Source organism: Tiliqua scincoides, chromosome 3 (genome assembly GCF_035046505.1).
Source record: "Tiliqua scincoides isolate rTilSci1 chromosome 3, rTilSci1.hap2, whole genome shotgun sequence".
In the NCBI taxonomy this organism is placed as follows: domain Eukaryota; kingdom Metazoa; phylum Chordata; class Lepidosauria; order Squamata; family Scincidae; genus Tiliqua; species Tiliqua scincoides.
The window spans coordinates 53715530-53731920 of NC_089823.1; the positions used below are offsets into that span (position 1 = coordinate 53715530).

Genomic DNA, 16391 nt, shown 5'->3' on the forward strand with positions numbered 1-16391 from the left:
CATCTCCCTGACACATCCAACACCTTATTGTGAGACAGCCAGTCACAGGCTGCTGAGATGAGAATGTCACAGAATACCAAAACAAGCAGAGATGCAGTCTTGTTCAGCATCACGTTTATCTGTGACTATCTCACAGAAGATATGAAGGGAGAGAACCAGAATCAGAAATGCACCAGCCAGCCCTTAGAATGGTACATTCAGGATCAAAATTATATGGCCATAGCAGTTCCAGACCGCCTGAAACTCATTTGAGTAGGTATTCTGAAGAATTGCTTGCATTTAAATCAGTATTTGGGGGAGGGGGGTCACCTACAGAGCAGAGATCCATGACATCCTTTGCTCCCTACAGATTAAAAAAACCCAACCAAAATGAGAAAAAAAGAAGGTGCATTTTCATCACCAAGAAAGATGGACAAAGTAAGCAGGGCTGGCCCCTCCATGCAATGGCTAGAAGGTTCTGCTTCCAGCAGCAGATACTGAAGGGTCCGAGGGGGTGGTGGATTTGGGATCTGCTGCCACCATCGCATCCTTCTCTCAATCCAAGCATGTTTTGGTTTGTGCTGGAGTGGGCGCAAAGCAGTTTCACTTGAACTTGAAGCAAATCATTCCCATACTTACCACACTGCTTTGAAACCCAGAAGTGTGCAACTTCTGGTTTCACTGCATTTCCAGGTTTCAAGGCAGCGCATGAAGAATGTGGGAAGAGTTCTTGGATTTTTTTGAGGTGGGGTGCAGTGAGCCTGAGCCGGCATCAGGTCTTTCAGATTACACAATCACTGGGCAGGGGAGTCAAGGTGAATGCAAAGGGGCAAATGCTGCCACTGCTTTCAATTCTCCCTCATATATGCACAAGCTTTCCCTCTCTGTCAGTGTTCAATCAATATTGCCTGTGGTTATGACTCTGCAATAAGATATTCTACTGCTACTGTGTCTGAGTTCTGTCTCCAGCAGAAGGCAAAGATCTATGGCATTGTCAAGATAAATGATTGCTATTAATAATGGCTTAATTTTATATTTTGCCTTTCAGGCAAAGAGATTCCCAGGTGCATTGCAAAACTAGGACTCATCATACAAAGTGCTTTCAAAGAGCAGCCAAACAAGCGCCACTTGTTCCATCAGCCCTTTTCTCCATGAGGCAGCCACAACATGAGGCAGCCACAACAGAAGTGAACGGGGAAAGCTGGTGAGCCATGTGCCACAACGGAACAGCATTTCAGAGCAGAAAGGAATATATGGTGCTCTTACTCGGGTCCCTTGTTGGCAACCTTCAATCTCAAAAGACTATGGTATCATGCTCTGAATGGTGGTTCTGGCACAGCTTCTAGTGTGGCTGAAAAGGCTGATTCGGGAGTGACAATCCCTTCCACACTGGGAGCAAGTGCAGTCTGTCCCTGGTCTGTCTCCCTGGCTATGGGCCTTCCTTCTTTGCCTCTTTGCCTCAGGCTGTTGGCCAAGTGTCTCTTCAAACTGGGAAAGGCCATGCTGCACAGACTGCCTCTAAGCGGGCCGCTCAGAGGTCAGGGTTTCCCACCTGTTGAGGTCCACTCCTAAGGCCTTCAGATCCCTCTTGCAGATGTCCTTGTATCGCAGCTGTGGTCTACCTGTAGGGCGCTTTCCTTGCACGAGTTCTCCATAGAGGAGATCCTTTGGGATCCGGCCATCATCCATTCTCACGACATGACCAAGCCAATGCAGGCGTCTGTTTCAGCAGTGCATACATGCTAGGGATTCCAGCTCGTTCCAGGACTGTGTTGTTTGGAACTTTGTCCTGCCAGGTGATGCCGAGGATGCGTCGGAGGCAGCGCATGTGGAAAGCGTTCAGTTTCCTCTCCTGTTGTGAGCGAAGAGTCCATGACTCGCTGCAGTACAGAAGTGTACTCAGGACGCAAGCTCTGTAGACCTGGATCTTGGTATGTTCCATCAGCTTCTTGTTGGACCAGACTCTCTTTGTGAGTCTGGAAAACGTGGTAGCTGCTGAACTAAAGCTAACATGGTAACGTGTTTCCCCGAAAATAAGACACTGTCTTATTTATTTATTTATTTTTGGCTCAAAGAAACACACTAGGTCTTATTTTCAGGGTAGGTCTTATGTTTTTCAGAAGTCAGTCCCTTTATAGTTAATGGGACTTACTCCCTGGAAGGTGTGGAGAGGGTGTCCCCTCAGCCCCCAGGAGGATGCCTGTCTACTCAGAAGTCAGTCCCTTTATAGTTAATGGGACTTACTCCCTGGAAAGTGTGGAGAGTCTCAGAGCCCAGTAGGCAGGGTTGCCTCCCTTGCTGCTTCCCACCTCAGCTCCTCCTCAGCGTCCTCTGCCCAAGGCAGCACAGCAGGTGCTTTCTAGGTGGCGTGCGCGGGAGTGCAGCGTTCCCGGTCACATTGTCCGCCCACCCCCTCCCGCCCGAGGACGCCTTCCACCCCCCCCGTCCCAGCCCTGTTCACGACTAGGTCTTATTTTCGGGGTAGGTCTTATTTTTGGGGAAACAGGGTAACAGTTTTTAATTCACTCTTTTCAACAAGGAAAGAGGCTAGTGCCCCAGCCTCTGGGGAAACCCACTGGCTGGCAGAATTGTGTGGCCTAAGCAGCATGCTGTCATGAGTCTTGACACTTGGTCCCTGATTAGCTCTTGGGATGGAAAGTGCAATGTATCATTGGCTTCAGCAAGCAGAAATTCTCCGCTCCATGTGACTGCTGTGACAATCTTTCTACAGAGATCACAGTGTCCCTTAACCTTACCTGAGAGCACCCCCTCAATGCTCTCCCCCTCAATGTGATGATTAATATATCATATTGGTTTATGCAAGTACTGTAGTGCTACACTTTAGCATATACCTATATGTAGCACCAGCCCTGGGGGGGCAGGGGGGGAGTCCTGCAGGTTTGGGAGCCTCCTCTTATTGTAGTGCTTTAGCCAACTACATATTTGGATTTATATTAAAGCCTTTAATTTGTTAATGGATCTTAATAAATTCTCTGTTCCTTATTCCTTTTTGTTTGGGCCTTCCTCTAGAGCAGGGGTCTCTAAACTTTTCGGCGAAAGGGCCACATCAAATATCTGGTACAGTGGCAGGGGCCGGGGAAAAATTAAATAATAAAATTTAAATAAATACATTAGAGATGGAAGTTGGATGAATGAATAAATGAATGCGTTCAAATGCCCAGGATTTCTCCAAGTACTAACACAGCCTAAGAAATAAAGCACACACTTAAATGGACCCCTATTCCCTCACCCCACAAGCACAACTCTGGTTGTGTTTGGTCAACTGGGCCAGAGGCTCTCAGGGGATCAGAGGCTGGCTGTGGGCCAGATAGAGGCTGGCCATGGGCCACATTTGGCCCCCAGGCCGGGTTTTGGAGACCCCCCTGCTCTAGAGAGTAAGAGAGAGGAACTAAAGAGGACCTACTAAAGGGTTAAGTTATAAGGAAGGGGAATTCAGCCTAGGGAATCACTCTAGTGATCCTGGCTCTTGGGCTGGTGGCAGCAGGTAGCTACTTAGGGGTATTCTTTTTCCCCCCTGGACTCTAACAGGTATGATCCGTCTTCAGTCTAAAACTGGAGTACAGAAGATGGAGAACAACAGTCACAGGAGAGTGTGCAACATGCTGAAACCTTTAAAACCCAGCATCCTTATGGATCTGGTGAGACCTATTTCTGATCTCATGGGGTTACATTAGAAATTATAATCAACCCAAATAAGACAAACATTATGTTGACTTTGCCTTGTGAAATACACATAAAAGCATGTCCCTAGATGGCAGTTAAATCATTCTTGCCAGTATATCTAAGTTTGGGCTACTCTCATAAACATGATGTCATTAAATTCAGCGTGGCTTATATGCAAGCAAAGACATCAGGCTATTTGTCTCAGTGGCCTCAATTGGATTTTGTGTAGATTCAAGTGCAGCAATGTCAATAGTTCAGGGGTAATGCTTAGCTGAAAGTTTTGTATTGCTCTGCTTTCTGGCATATAACGCAGGTCTTTCTTGGAATATACCAGGGGGTCTCCAAACTTTTCAGCCAAAGGGTCACATCAAATATCTGGCATGAGGGTCAGAAAAATAAATTTTAAATATAAAATTTAAATAAATACATTAAAGATGTAACTTAGATGAATGAATGAATGGGCTCTCAGTTACAGTATTTCTTCAAGCACCAACACACACCACAAAAATAAAGCATACACCCAAATGGACTCCCTTTCGCCCACTCCACCAGCAGCTTACGTATATGTACAGGAGTAAATAACTTGGAACCAGCACATCACAGGAAACACCTGGAGTATATTCTGAGGACCACGGAGGCCTCCCCGTCCCCAGAAAACCTAAGGCTTCCAAGGGCCAAAAATGTCCCAGTTTTTCAGAAAAACCAGGAAGTGATGTTTTAGGCCTTTAGAAGGCTTTCTGAGGCATGGCCTCCACAGCCCTCAAAACACCCTCCAGACACAGCTCTGGTCACATTCAGTCAAGTGGGCCAGAGGCTTGCAGGGTACCAGAGGCTTGTCATGGGCTGGATAGGGGCATAGTGCAGGCCATATCTGGCCCCCAGGCCGGGGTTTGGAGAACCCTGGAATATACAATAAGAACAGGTTCTACACATGTATAAGCCACCCTGAGGTCTTTGCAGGGAGGGCAGAATGCAAATGTACCAAAAATTTAAAAGAAAGAAAAAAGTATTTCAGCAATAATGACCTTATTAACAGCCCAATCCTGAGCTGCCCGGCATGTGGGGCTGCAGTGGCGCTGAAAATGGCTGCTGCCGCATCCTGCACACTCCAGGCAGCTACTGCCTCCTCCTTGGGAGAAGGAAACTTTCGTCCCCTTACCCTGGGTAAATGGGACTGCTTGATTCTACATCAACCTGAATGTCGGCGTAGAATGAAGAGCCTCCCTGTCAGGCAGCCAACCAAACACGGAGGCTCTGGATCCGGTGGAGTGAAGCTCTACTAGTCCTGCCTCCTCCCCTCGGAACACCTCCTCCCCGCCTTCTCCCCACCCCCCTCTGCCTCTCCTTGCCCCAGAATGGCTCCTCCCCGCCTTCCCCCACACCCCCACCTACCTCTCCACTGCTTGGTGGTTTGCACAACTGCCGAGCGGCAGAGCTCCGATGCTCCACTGGCGCTAGCCCAGCACTGGCCAGTACCGGCACCAGAGCCCACAAACGTGCCTTAATGCACATTTGCGACAGTGTGCATAGGTGGTGAGCCGTCGCACACTCCATAGGATTGGGCCCTAATAAAGCTAGCAGCTAATGAAAGGAAAATTATAACTAACAACATTATTGCCATAGATGAAGTGAGATAGCAGTGAAGTCTGGACCAGAAAATCCTCATTCAGCTTTGAATCCTCATTCAATCGAGCCAGATGTTATATGTCACCACTCCTTCATTTTTGACCGGTAAACCCAAGTATTTAGATAAAGGATTCAGATTTCCAGTCTAGATTAGCCTTATATTATGAAAATCATAACCATGTGATGCAAGAATTTTGCTTTTACCTTTGCAAATGAATATTTTCAAAGATATGTGAACATGTGTGTGCAGGGAGATCTATAGGGGTTAATAAATGAATAAAGAATAACATTTAACAATATTAACATGGTGGAGGGTTTTGTTTTTGTTTGTTTTTTTGCTTTGAACTACCCTTGACTAGTTGGCGTTTTGCATCCATTGGGGGTTGGCTCTCCCTAACAGGTTAGACTGGCTTAAAGCCATGATTTTTTCAAATTCTGCAAAGAACTTCCATTAACCTCAAGCTTGAGAGGGTCAAAAAGCAATCACTAAACTGGCACTTTATATGGTTCCCTGTGCTTTCAAAAACATTTAGGAAAAAAAAAAAGCAACAGCAAAAGTAAGGATAACAACTTGTTGAAAATGCCATAGAAGAGGATGGAAAAGAAATATGATAGACAAAAAGATGATTTTTAATTCTTTAATTTCAATGTTCTTCTCTTAATTCCTTCATATGGAATGTTGGAGAATACCCTTCAAATTTTAGGGCTAGGGATTATTTTCATAAAGTGCATCTATAGACATGAGGTAAAACAATGTGGTTTTATATTTTCGTACAAGTATTCAAAAATTGCTACTCTGGTCCCTCTAACTCAGCAATTCTCAAACTGTGGATCTGGGACACACCAATATAAGAACATAAGAACATAAGAACAGCCCCACTGGATCAGGCCGTAGGCCCATCTAGTCCAGCTTCCTGTATTTCACAGCGGCCCACCAAATGCCCCAGGGAGCACACCAGATAACAAGAGACCTCATCCTGGTGCCCTCCCTTGCATCTGGCATTCTGACATAACCCATTTCTAAAATCAGGAGGTTGCACATACACATCATGGCTTGTACCCCATAATGGATTTTTCCTCCAGAAACTTGTCCAATCCCCTTTTAAAGGCGTCTAGGCTAGACGCCATCACCACATCCTGTGGCAAGGAGTTCCACAGACCAACCACACGCTGAGTAAAGAAATATTTTCTTTTGTCTGTCCTAACCCGCCCAACACTCAATTTTAGTGGATGTCCCCTGGTTCTGGTATTATGTGAGAGTGTAAAGAGCATCTCCCTATCCACTCTGTCCATCCCCTGCATAATTTTGTATGTCTCAATCATGTCCCCTCACAGGCGTCTCTTTTCTAGGCTGAAGAGGCCCAAACGCCGTAGCCTTTCCTCATAAGGAAAGTGCCCCAGCCCCATAATCAACTTAGTCGCTCTCTTTTGCACCTTTTCCATTTCCACTATGTCTTTTTTGAGATGCGGCGACTAGAACTGGACACAATACTCCAGGTGTGGCCTTACCATAGATTTGTACAACGGCATTATAATACTAGCCATTTTGTTCTCAATACCCTTCCTAATGATCCCAAGCATAGAATTGGCCTTCTTCACTGCCGCCGCACTTTGAATCGACACTTTCATCGACCTGTCCACCACCACCCCAAGATCTCTCTCCTGATCTGTCACAGACAGCTCAGAACCCATCAGCCTATATGTGAAGTTTTGATTTTTTGCCCCAGTGTGCATGACTTTACACTTATTGACATTGAAGCGCATCTGCCATTTTGCTGCCCATTCTGCCAGTCTGGAGAGATCCTTCTGGAGCTCCTCACAATCACTTCTGGTCTTCACCACTCAGAAAAGTTTGGTGTTGTCTGCAAACTTAGCCAACTCACTGCTCAACCCTGTCTCCAGGTCATTTATGAAGAGGTTGAAAAGCACCGGCCCCAGGACAGATCCTTGGGGCACACCGCTTTTCACCTCTCTCCATTGTGAAAATTGCCCATTGACACCCACTCTCTGCTTCCTGGCCTCCAACCAGTTCTCAATCCACGAGAGGACCTGTCCTCTAATTCCCTGACTGTGGAGTTTTTTCAGTAGCCTTTGGTGCGGGACCGTGTCAAACGCCTTCTGAAAGTCCAGATATATAATGTCCACGGGTTCTTCCACATCCACATGCCTGCTGACCTTTTCAAAGAATTCTATAAGGTTCGTGAGGCAAGACTTACCCTTACAGAAGCCATGCTGACTCTCCCTCAGCAAGGCCTGTTCGTCTATGTGTTTTGAGATCCTATCTTTGATGAGGCATTCCACCATCTTACCCGGTATGGATGTTAGGCTGACCGGCCTATAGTTTCCCGGGTCCCCCCTCTTTCCCTTTTTAAAAATAGGCGTGACATTTGCTATCCTCCAATCTTCTGGCACCGTGGCCGTTTTGAGGGACAAGTTGCACACCTTAGTCAAGAGATCTGCAACTTCATTCTTCAATTCCTTAATAACCCTTGGGTGGATGCCATCAGGGCCCGGTGACTTATTGATCTTTAATTTATCACTGAGGTCTGAAACATCTTCTCTTTTAACCTCTATCTGACTTAACTCCTCGGTCAGGAGGGGCCGTTCGGGTAGCGGTATCTGCCCGAGGTCTTCTGCCGTGAAGACAGATGCAAAGAACTCATTTAATTTCTCTGCCATCTCTAAGTCTCCTTTTATCTCCCCTTTCCCTTCCTCACCATCCAGAGGGCCAACCGCTTCTCTGGCGGGTTTCCTGCTTCTAACATATTTGAAGAAGCTTTTATTATTCCCCTTAATGTTGCTGGCCATGCGTTCCTCATAGTCTCGCTTGGCCTCCCGTATCACCTTCTTACATTTCTTTTGCCACAGTTTATGTTCCTTTTTATTCTCCTCATTAGGGCAAGACTTCCATTTACGGAAGGAAGCTTCCTTGCCCTTCACAGCCTCTCTAACTTGGCTGGTTAGCCATGCGGGCACCCTCCTGGATTTAGTGGAACCCTTCTTTCTTTGCGGTATACACCTCTGCTGGGCCTCTATTACTGTTGTTTTAAGCAGCCTCCATGCACTCTGGAGAGATTGGACTCTTTTTACCCTCCCTTTCAGCCTCCTTCTAACCAGCCTCCTCATTTGGGGGAAGTTCGCCCGTCGGAAGTCAAGGGTTTTTGTTAGAGATTTGCCTGGTATTCTTCCCCCAACGTGCACGTCAAAACGGATCGCAGCATGATCACTGTTCCCCAATGGCTCAGTAACGTTTACATCTCTAACCAGGTCCTGCGTACCGCACAATATTAAATCCAGAGTCACCTGTCCTCTGGTGGGCTCCGTGACTAGCTGATCTAAGCCACAGTCATTTAGCACTCCAGGAGAGTCTGAGCCACTGTAAGTTCTTGTGGGGGCGAGGGGGAGGCAGCAGGGGTGGGTGGAAGGCAGCAGCGTGATCCCCAGGATTGCCCCGTTCAGGGGGCTGCAGGGGCTTGGGAGCACTTACCCAAGCTTCCTGAAGCCTCCCCAGGGTGTGGGGAGCCCAGTGCGAACATTTGTTAGGGCTCCCCGCAGCAGTGAAAGTGAAATTGGAGCGATTGCGCTCCACTTCTGCTATAGCGGAGGCGGGGCGCGATCGCTCCGCTTTTACATTCACTGCTGCAGGGCGCTCTAACAAAGGTTCGCACCGGGCTCCCCACACCCTGAGGAGGCTTCAGGAAGCTTGGGTAAGTGCTCCCAAGCCCCTGCAGCCCCCTGAGCGGCGCAATCCTGGGGATCACGCTGCTGCCTTCCACCCACCCCTGCTGCCTCCCCCTCACCCCCACAAGAACTTACAGTGGCTCAGACTCTCCTGGAGAGTTGGAAAACCACTGCCCTATAGAACTGAAGACGGAAAGCAGGACTGATAACAGGGGATTGTGACAGTAACAATCCAGCACATGAACTATCGTTCTTGTCAATCATTTTTTGCTTTTGATTTCTTAGAACTCATTTGTGAATAAAATGTGTGCCAGAACCACTGCAATTTTCCTTTTCCCGACACTTCCTTTTCTTTTGCCAGCACTCTTGGATTAGGCTAAGGATGGTTTTATTTTCCCCTTTCTGGAAATAATATTTCCAGAATATTGGAAATAATATTGCCATATTATTATTCTTGTTTATATATTATTATTCTTGTTTTAGTAGTGCATCAGAAAATCCTTAACTGATATTTAGGGCTGAAACAGCATGAAGATCTGATATTAAATTCTGCTAATTGAGTTATATGTACTATGTAAATCTTTTTTCACACACACAAAAGTTACCATATGGAAACTTTAATATCAAAATAATAATATAATTGATGTGAATCTTGATTTGGACAAGGAATTATTCCAAGAGAATTTGCTTTTTTTGTCATTGCATGTCATAGTATTTGGATATATGAGTATCAAGAAAATTATACTGAATGCCTTTATATTAAAAAGAGAGAGAGAGATTCTATGCAAATATGATTGTTCTATCAAAAGATTCTTCAGCTCTTCCTTAAAAAGTCTCACTATGAAAAATATTTTTTTCTGATCTGCTACTATTTGAAGCCCTTGAATTGGCTTCTCTGGAAAAATAAAATCTATTAATCTTTTAATCTCTCTTCCAGTTCACCATCAATAAATTCAGCAGCAGTTTAACCTTTGTGAGTTCTTATATTTGGATAATAAACTATAACATGATGTGATCCTCAAGGTTATGCAACTCAGACAAATAGTTTAGTCTCCCTATTGAAGGCAGCAGCCAAACCTCCAGCCACTACTGAGCAGGAAGATCTTCCTGCCACTTCTCTCTCCCTGTTATATACAATTAGTGCTGTCAACTCTGTTGAGAGGAAAGGTATAGTAATTCCTGGATTGGCACCCAAGTGCCTTTCATCTGCTTGAGGATGCATACTGATTGAAGTTGCACTCCAGGTACATCCCTGGTAACGTGCTAAAAGTCTTCCCCCTTGTAGCACCCTACAGGAACATTCCTAGTGTTCCAACTCTGGGTACCCTTGCCCCTAATTGTTGGTAATGTTGGTGATGGTAATGGGTTTCTGTGACATGCTATGAATGGTTTGAGGAATTGGATTTGTTGTGCATTGTAGCTTTCCTTTGATAAGAGCTCTTCCCCATTCCACCCTTCCCTGCCCCGTTCAATTCCCTTCCTGTCTCCCTCTTTCTCTGAGGTTGGGCTTGGAGCCAGAAATAAATATTTGAACAGATCAGTGAGCGGGGAAGACTATATTTGCAGTATTTTGAGTATATAAACTCAGGAGCAGGGGATATTTTACAAGACTATTAATTCAGAAAGTATTCCGCATTATTGTCAAACCAAATCAGTGAGGCTAAGCATCAAGTCCTTCATATGTATGTCAAAGACTTCGTGTCTTTCAGGCTCTCTTATTGCTGGTGATTACATTTCTTCAGAAGTATTCCTACCAGTTTCACAGCTGTCGATGCTATTATATGCCACATGTTGAAACTAACAGTCCTGATCGTCAGTGGAACAAACATTCATTTCACCATTAGAAAGGGAGGAGAGAAATGAAAGGAAAATTTTTCTCCAGGCTTCCCAAAGAACCAAGGAACCCCAGGAACCAAGGAGAGGAGGACTCCAATGCTAACCTATTGAAGGAAGTGGAGAGAACAGACAAGATTACAGCAATCTTTGAATGGAAAGGAAAGGTAGAGAAAAACAGAGCAGTGCAGCCAGATTATCATCAGTTTGAAGTCTTTGTACCAACATTGCAACATGCTGTATTTTTGAACATAAATCCCATGAGAGGAAGAGAAAGAAAAATTCCAACCTTAGATTGCACCTGGATGCTGTCCACTTTCTCTGACATCATCATAAGTTGCTTATCCTTAAGGAAGTGCTTGGAAGAGCATGGGTGCCATGTTGTTCAGTCTGAGAATGCGGACGTGATTCTTGGTTGGGTGAGATCAACCACCTGTATTCTTGACCCTTGATGCTCCCGTCTTGTAAAATCTGCTGGGGGGGGGGGGATTGCCAAGTGGACAGGACGGATAATAAATTCATCATTGATGGGGAGTATACTATCATCTTAAGGTGACTCTGCTGAAGCCAGGACCTGCTGCAGGATTTACGATTGATTTATACTGTAATCAATAAAGTGGCCCAATTCATCCCAATGAGCTGAACTTGTCTTGTGTCTTATATGGCGGTGCCAGAGCAATGCATTAGCATTGTTCAAAACAGAAATGCTTTATGTGGACAGAGTTGGCCTCAGGAGTTGACCAGGTTCAGCACTGACCAAAGGCCCACCTGGCTAGGGTGACTCCTCAGTACTGGTGGCAGTGGTAGTGCCCAATGCCCATCAGGAAGTGAGGTCATGCAGGGCTTTGAAGTGTATTCTGCCACTGGAACACTAGTGGCAACGCTACATAAGATTGGGCTGTATTATATGTATGTTTTTAATTAAAAAAATAAACAAGGCTCTTATATTCTAGATCTTATATTCTATATTCTTGATCAGTATGTACAAGTGTAACCTAATTATCTATGGATTTTTCACCCGCAGATTTATTTCAACGCAATGAGAAGGGCCCTTTAACTTAAAGGAAAAATGTCCTTTTACTTAACCTTGCTTATCATTGTAATGTAGGAGAGCAGCAGCAGGCAATCAATCAATCAAACTCTCTCCAGGGGCTTAGAACAGCTTAGTTTCAGATCACTCTGAGGCAAGTGACCCCTCCTGTCCCAGGTGCTCATTCTTTTGTGTGTGAAAGAATGGAAAGCGGAAGTGTATCACCTCTGCTTTGCATTCTCTTTGCATTCTTTTGCATGCTCCAGGGGAAGGGAGGGGCTGCTTGTCTCAGAATGAACTAAGTTGTTGATTAATTGATTGCCTGCCTGCCTGCTGCCACTCTCCCGCATTACAATGGTAAGCAAGGCTATTTTTAAACCGCTGAGTAAAGGGACATTGTTTTTTAAAATTTATTTCATTTAACACGATTTTCAGCATCCACGGGGATTCTGAGACACAACCTGTACAGTGAAAGACCACTAAAGTATAAGAAAATAATTGTTAAATAAAAAACATGTTAAAACAAGCTAACCCCATTTATAAGTTTAGCATGTGGACTAAGGGCTGAGGTTTTTAACTAGAATTATTTGACAGAAGGCCTGAATCTTTCACTGTGGTTTTACACCATATTCATTGTATAAATACATACAGGGATGAAGGTACATCCTTTGCCGCACAAGCACTTCACACAGACTTATATGTTGAATAAGACAGTAAATTACAACAAGGTAGAAGGGAGACCCTGTTTACCAGAGTGGTTAGTGAATGTTTTACTACCAACATTTCTTTTGTCACTACTTCCTCCACCACAAAATGTGTTCCAACAACTACACAAAATTAATAGAAAACCAAGTTAATCAATGTGACTGCAGAAGTAGTTGGTTATCTGAAAGTTCAATGCTTTGTGGTGGTGAAGTTAGGGGAAACAGATAATTTCAAGAATAAGAAATCATACAAAGGGAATGAAATCAGGAGTCACCATTAAATCAGCAAATTGGCTGAGTCTGGCATTGACTTCAATTACTTCTGTCCAAGTGCACTTGAAGTATCAATTAATCTCCCACATTTAGAATGTACACTTTCCCCACTTATCAAATTGAGATTTAAACTAAATCAATGCATGCAATGATAGTTTAATTATATTAAGCCACATAAAACACACAATGAGGAAGTCTGTTCATGCAGATAACCACTTGGGTGCCAGGGATTGAACAAACTGTGAAAACTATTAATTTACTTTTTTCGTTGCCTTTGCATAAAATCCTATTCTTCTTCCATCAGCACTGCAAATACTGCTCTTGGTACATAAAAGGGTAGAAAGACAAGAAAAATCACAGGCTATGTTTTGGTCTCCCTTGGGGCGCCAGGTGTTTTAAATGCCACCAGAAGGGTGCTCCAGGCAAAAACCATGTGGTCTGAGAGAGTTTGGCATAGATTAGCTGAGCTTTTGTGTCCTTGGCGAGTTTTGATAAAGGGCCAATGCTATACGTCCAGTGGGTTTTCACAGGGTACAGTGTAGCTCCTTTTTATTTTAATTGCTACTGGCAGTGAGGATAATTACATTTTAATTTAAATTGGTAATTTTATGCTAATTTACAGTCAGGATGGCAGGCTACAAGGTAGCTTGGATTTCTGCTCCCCAAACAGCAGTCATTGTGCTTTTGTATAACTGTTCTGGAGAATGCTATACAGCAGCAATTTTCAATCTTTTCATCTCGTGGCCCACTGACAAGACCCTAAAATTGTCAAGGCACACCAACAGTTTTTCGACAATTGATAAGGCACACTACACTGCTGGTGGGGGGCTCACATCCCCCAATGGCCCTACTAATGATTGATCCTCCCTAATATTTCTCCACACAGTTGCAGACACAATCACAAACCAAAAGGGCTTCTTGCATAAGTAGACTGGTCTAATAGAACCTACTATCCTACCAAATAGTAGTGCAAACTCATCCAGTGCATGCCTGGAAAGGGCAGCTTGTAACAGCAAGGAGCAAAGCAGGCCTGTTGTCTCTCTAGGGCAAGGCTGTAGACCACCTGGATGGAGGGCTAAATCCCCAGGGCCCGGGTTTCCAGGGGCCTAGGCCATGACAAAACAAACTATACAATACAAAACAAATTTATTACAAAATAAATTTGGGTACCTTAATCTCAGCCTATCCTGGGCTGTGTTTCCACTGCAGCTTTAATCTACTTTCAATGCACTTCTATTCCCCCAATGCATTCTGGAGACTAGTTTGTTAAAGGTAGCTCTAACAGCTCTCAAATTCCTTAACAAACTTTAGTCCCCCCAGAATGCATTGGGGGAATAGAAGTGCATTGAAAGTAGATTAAAGCCATAGTGGAAATGAAGCTCAGGTCTTCTCCATAAGCACCAACCTACATTAGCACATTTCAAACATGGGGGAAGTGAAACTTTCACCTTCAGACCAGAACTAGGAGGCCCCAGCAGGAGGTCACCCGGCGCAGTTCTCAGAATTCCCAGGCCCCAACAGTCAGCTCCAATCCTTCTTCTAGTTTAGGGTATGTCTAGAACACATGGCATCGCATCACGTCTGCATGTGTTTTGACATTGGTTGAAAGTGAAATTAACAGTATGGAGAACAAATATAATTCTGGGGCACAGAAAAGAAAGCAATGATTTATTTTTTTTTAAAATATAAAGGCCAGGCAAGTTTATTTTACCTGGGCTTTGTTTTAAAATCATCACATAGTGGCAGATAGTCCTCGAATGTCTGTGTATTATTGGCAGAATTAAAAGCAAACGAGGAGGAATCTGCTGAAGTAGAAGAAAGGCAACTCAGTAGCACAAAGTAAGGATGTCAGAGGGTGGTGAAAATGAGAGAAGGTGCTCTTATCCTGACCACTTGTGAGAGTATGAACCTAAGGAGATGCCCATCCCAAAGTCAAAATACAATTAATGATAAGAGTACATTATTTTAAATTTCTCCCACCCTGAGTTTCATAGCTGAAGGGAGATTTGAACCCAGTTCTCCACTACCCCATTACAGCACTGCAAATCACTAACATCCGACTGACAATTGTTATGAGTTGAAGCTCAAGAGCATTGTGCGTGGCAGGAACTTGCCCCACCGGAGCATAAAACCTAGCTTTCGATACACCTTGTCTTTCGCCAACCGAAATAGCACTTTATTTTTCACTTTCTATATTTATGAGAAATATTAATGAGAAACAGATATGTCCTAATTTACAGTGTTTGTTCTATTTTTCTCTTTTCACCTTATAGGAGTGTGAAGAAGCTGGATGAACTGAAGCCAAGATTTTCTGTCTGCCACTGAAAAAAGGAAATAAAAATAAAAATCATGGCACACGAAGATGCCTGGCAGCATCAACACGCTGCTGCAAAAGGAATTTCTCTTTGTTTAGATGGCAATGTGTATGAACATTTACATAATAAAATAGTCGCACAAGTAACAGATGGCGAAGAGGCACTTATTTTGCCACATGTTGGAAGCAGGATACAGTTCCTTGATGAACTCATTTTTCCTACTTTTGCCTGCGGATGTCTCCCAGTTATTAACCCTTAGGGCTTTTTAACTGGGGAAAGCTTTGAGGGGTGAAACTTGGGAAGAAAAAACCTCCCTACAGAATTTTCCATCTTTAATTAAGTGTAAATCTTCAACTCTTCTGCTTTGCAATCCATCCAAAGTGTGGAGGGTTTTCTTTTTCTTTGCCACCAGAAAAAGTAAATAATAATCCCTTTTGCTAGTGACACTTCCGAGACAGAAGTTATGATGAAAGAAGATGCATCTCCCCCCGCTGCCCTAGGTCTTAAATCTCTTTCCCTCCAAGCTTCTTCTTCTTCTTTTTCTTTTTTAAAATCAGAGAAATGAAAAGCTGAAATCACTAACTGTACTAATGCTGTTTATTAAAAAATATCAGTGTTTGAATAAATGCCATTAATTTTCTTTATGCATTAAATGCCAGTAAATAAATCTTTATTAGAAGAAGTGGCAGCTTCACAGTCTGTGTAAACCCACAGTTCTACTATGAGAGAGAAAAGAGCTTGATTCCAGACTGTGCGTCTTGCTAATTGCAGCCAGAGCTGTTTTTGTATTCTCTCTGCCTGTAGGACTGCCGTGCACGAACCGGATTGGGTATGGAAGGTGGTGCTTAGAGAATCTCAGCTTTCTTTTTCTTTTCTTTTTTGGGAAATTGTTTCTGTCCCTCATTCTGTCCCTTCTGGGCGAGTGGGCGATAGGTTTGGGGTGATAGACTGAAATCCTATGTTACGTGAGAGTAGGTTCCATTGGACTTACTTCTGAGTAGACACGTTTAGATGGCACTATTAGCCACTACACTACACCAGCTCATGGTGTAGTGGTCAGTGGGATGTATCCCATGTCCATACATAGCACCTTTTCTTCTTCCATGCCTGCTGATCTCAACTTCTTTTGCCAATGTTCCCTCTTTCCATTTCCACATTTCTTACAAAAAGTTTCTATGCACTTTAAAACCTAACTTTTGTGTTGCTTTTGCAAAGACAGTACACATTTTCCCAATGGTATTAATTTTACACATTCTTAATATGCCA

General features: G+C 44.0%; 1 long non-coding RNA gene across 2 annotated transcripts in view; it reads left to right on the forward strand.

Moving 5' to 3' along the window:
* The window catches only part of LOC136645417 (uncharacterized), a 398421-nt gene extending 382644 nt beyond the window's left edge, over positions 1-15777 (forward strand). For both annotated transcript variants that reach the window (XR_010794131.1, XR_010794128.1), the window contains one exon: positions 15084-15777. This is a non-coding gene — a long non-coding RNA (uncharacterized lncRNA). The remainder of the gene's footprint in view (positions 1-15083) is intronic.
* Positions 15778-16391: the final 614 nt, after the last annotated feature.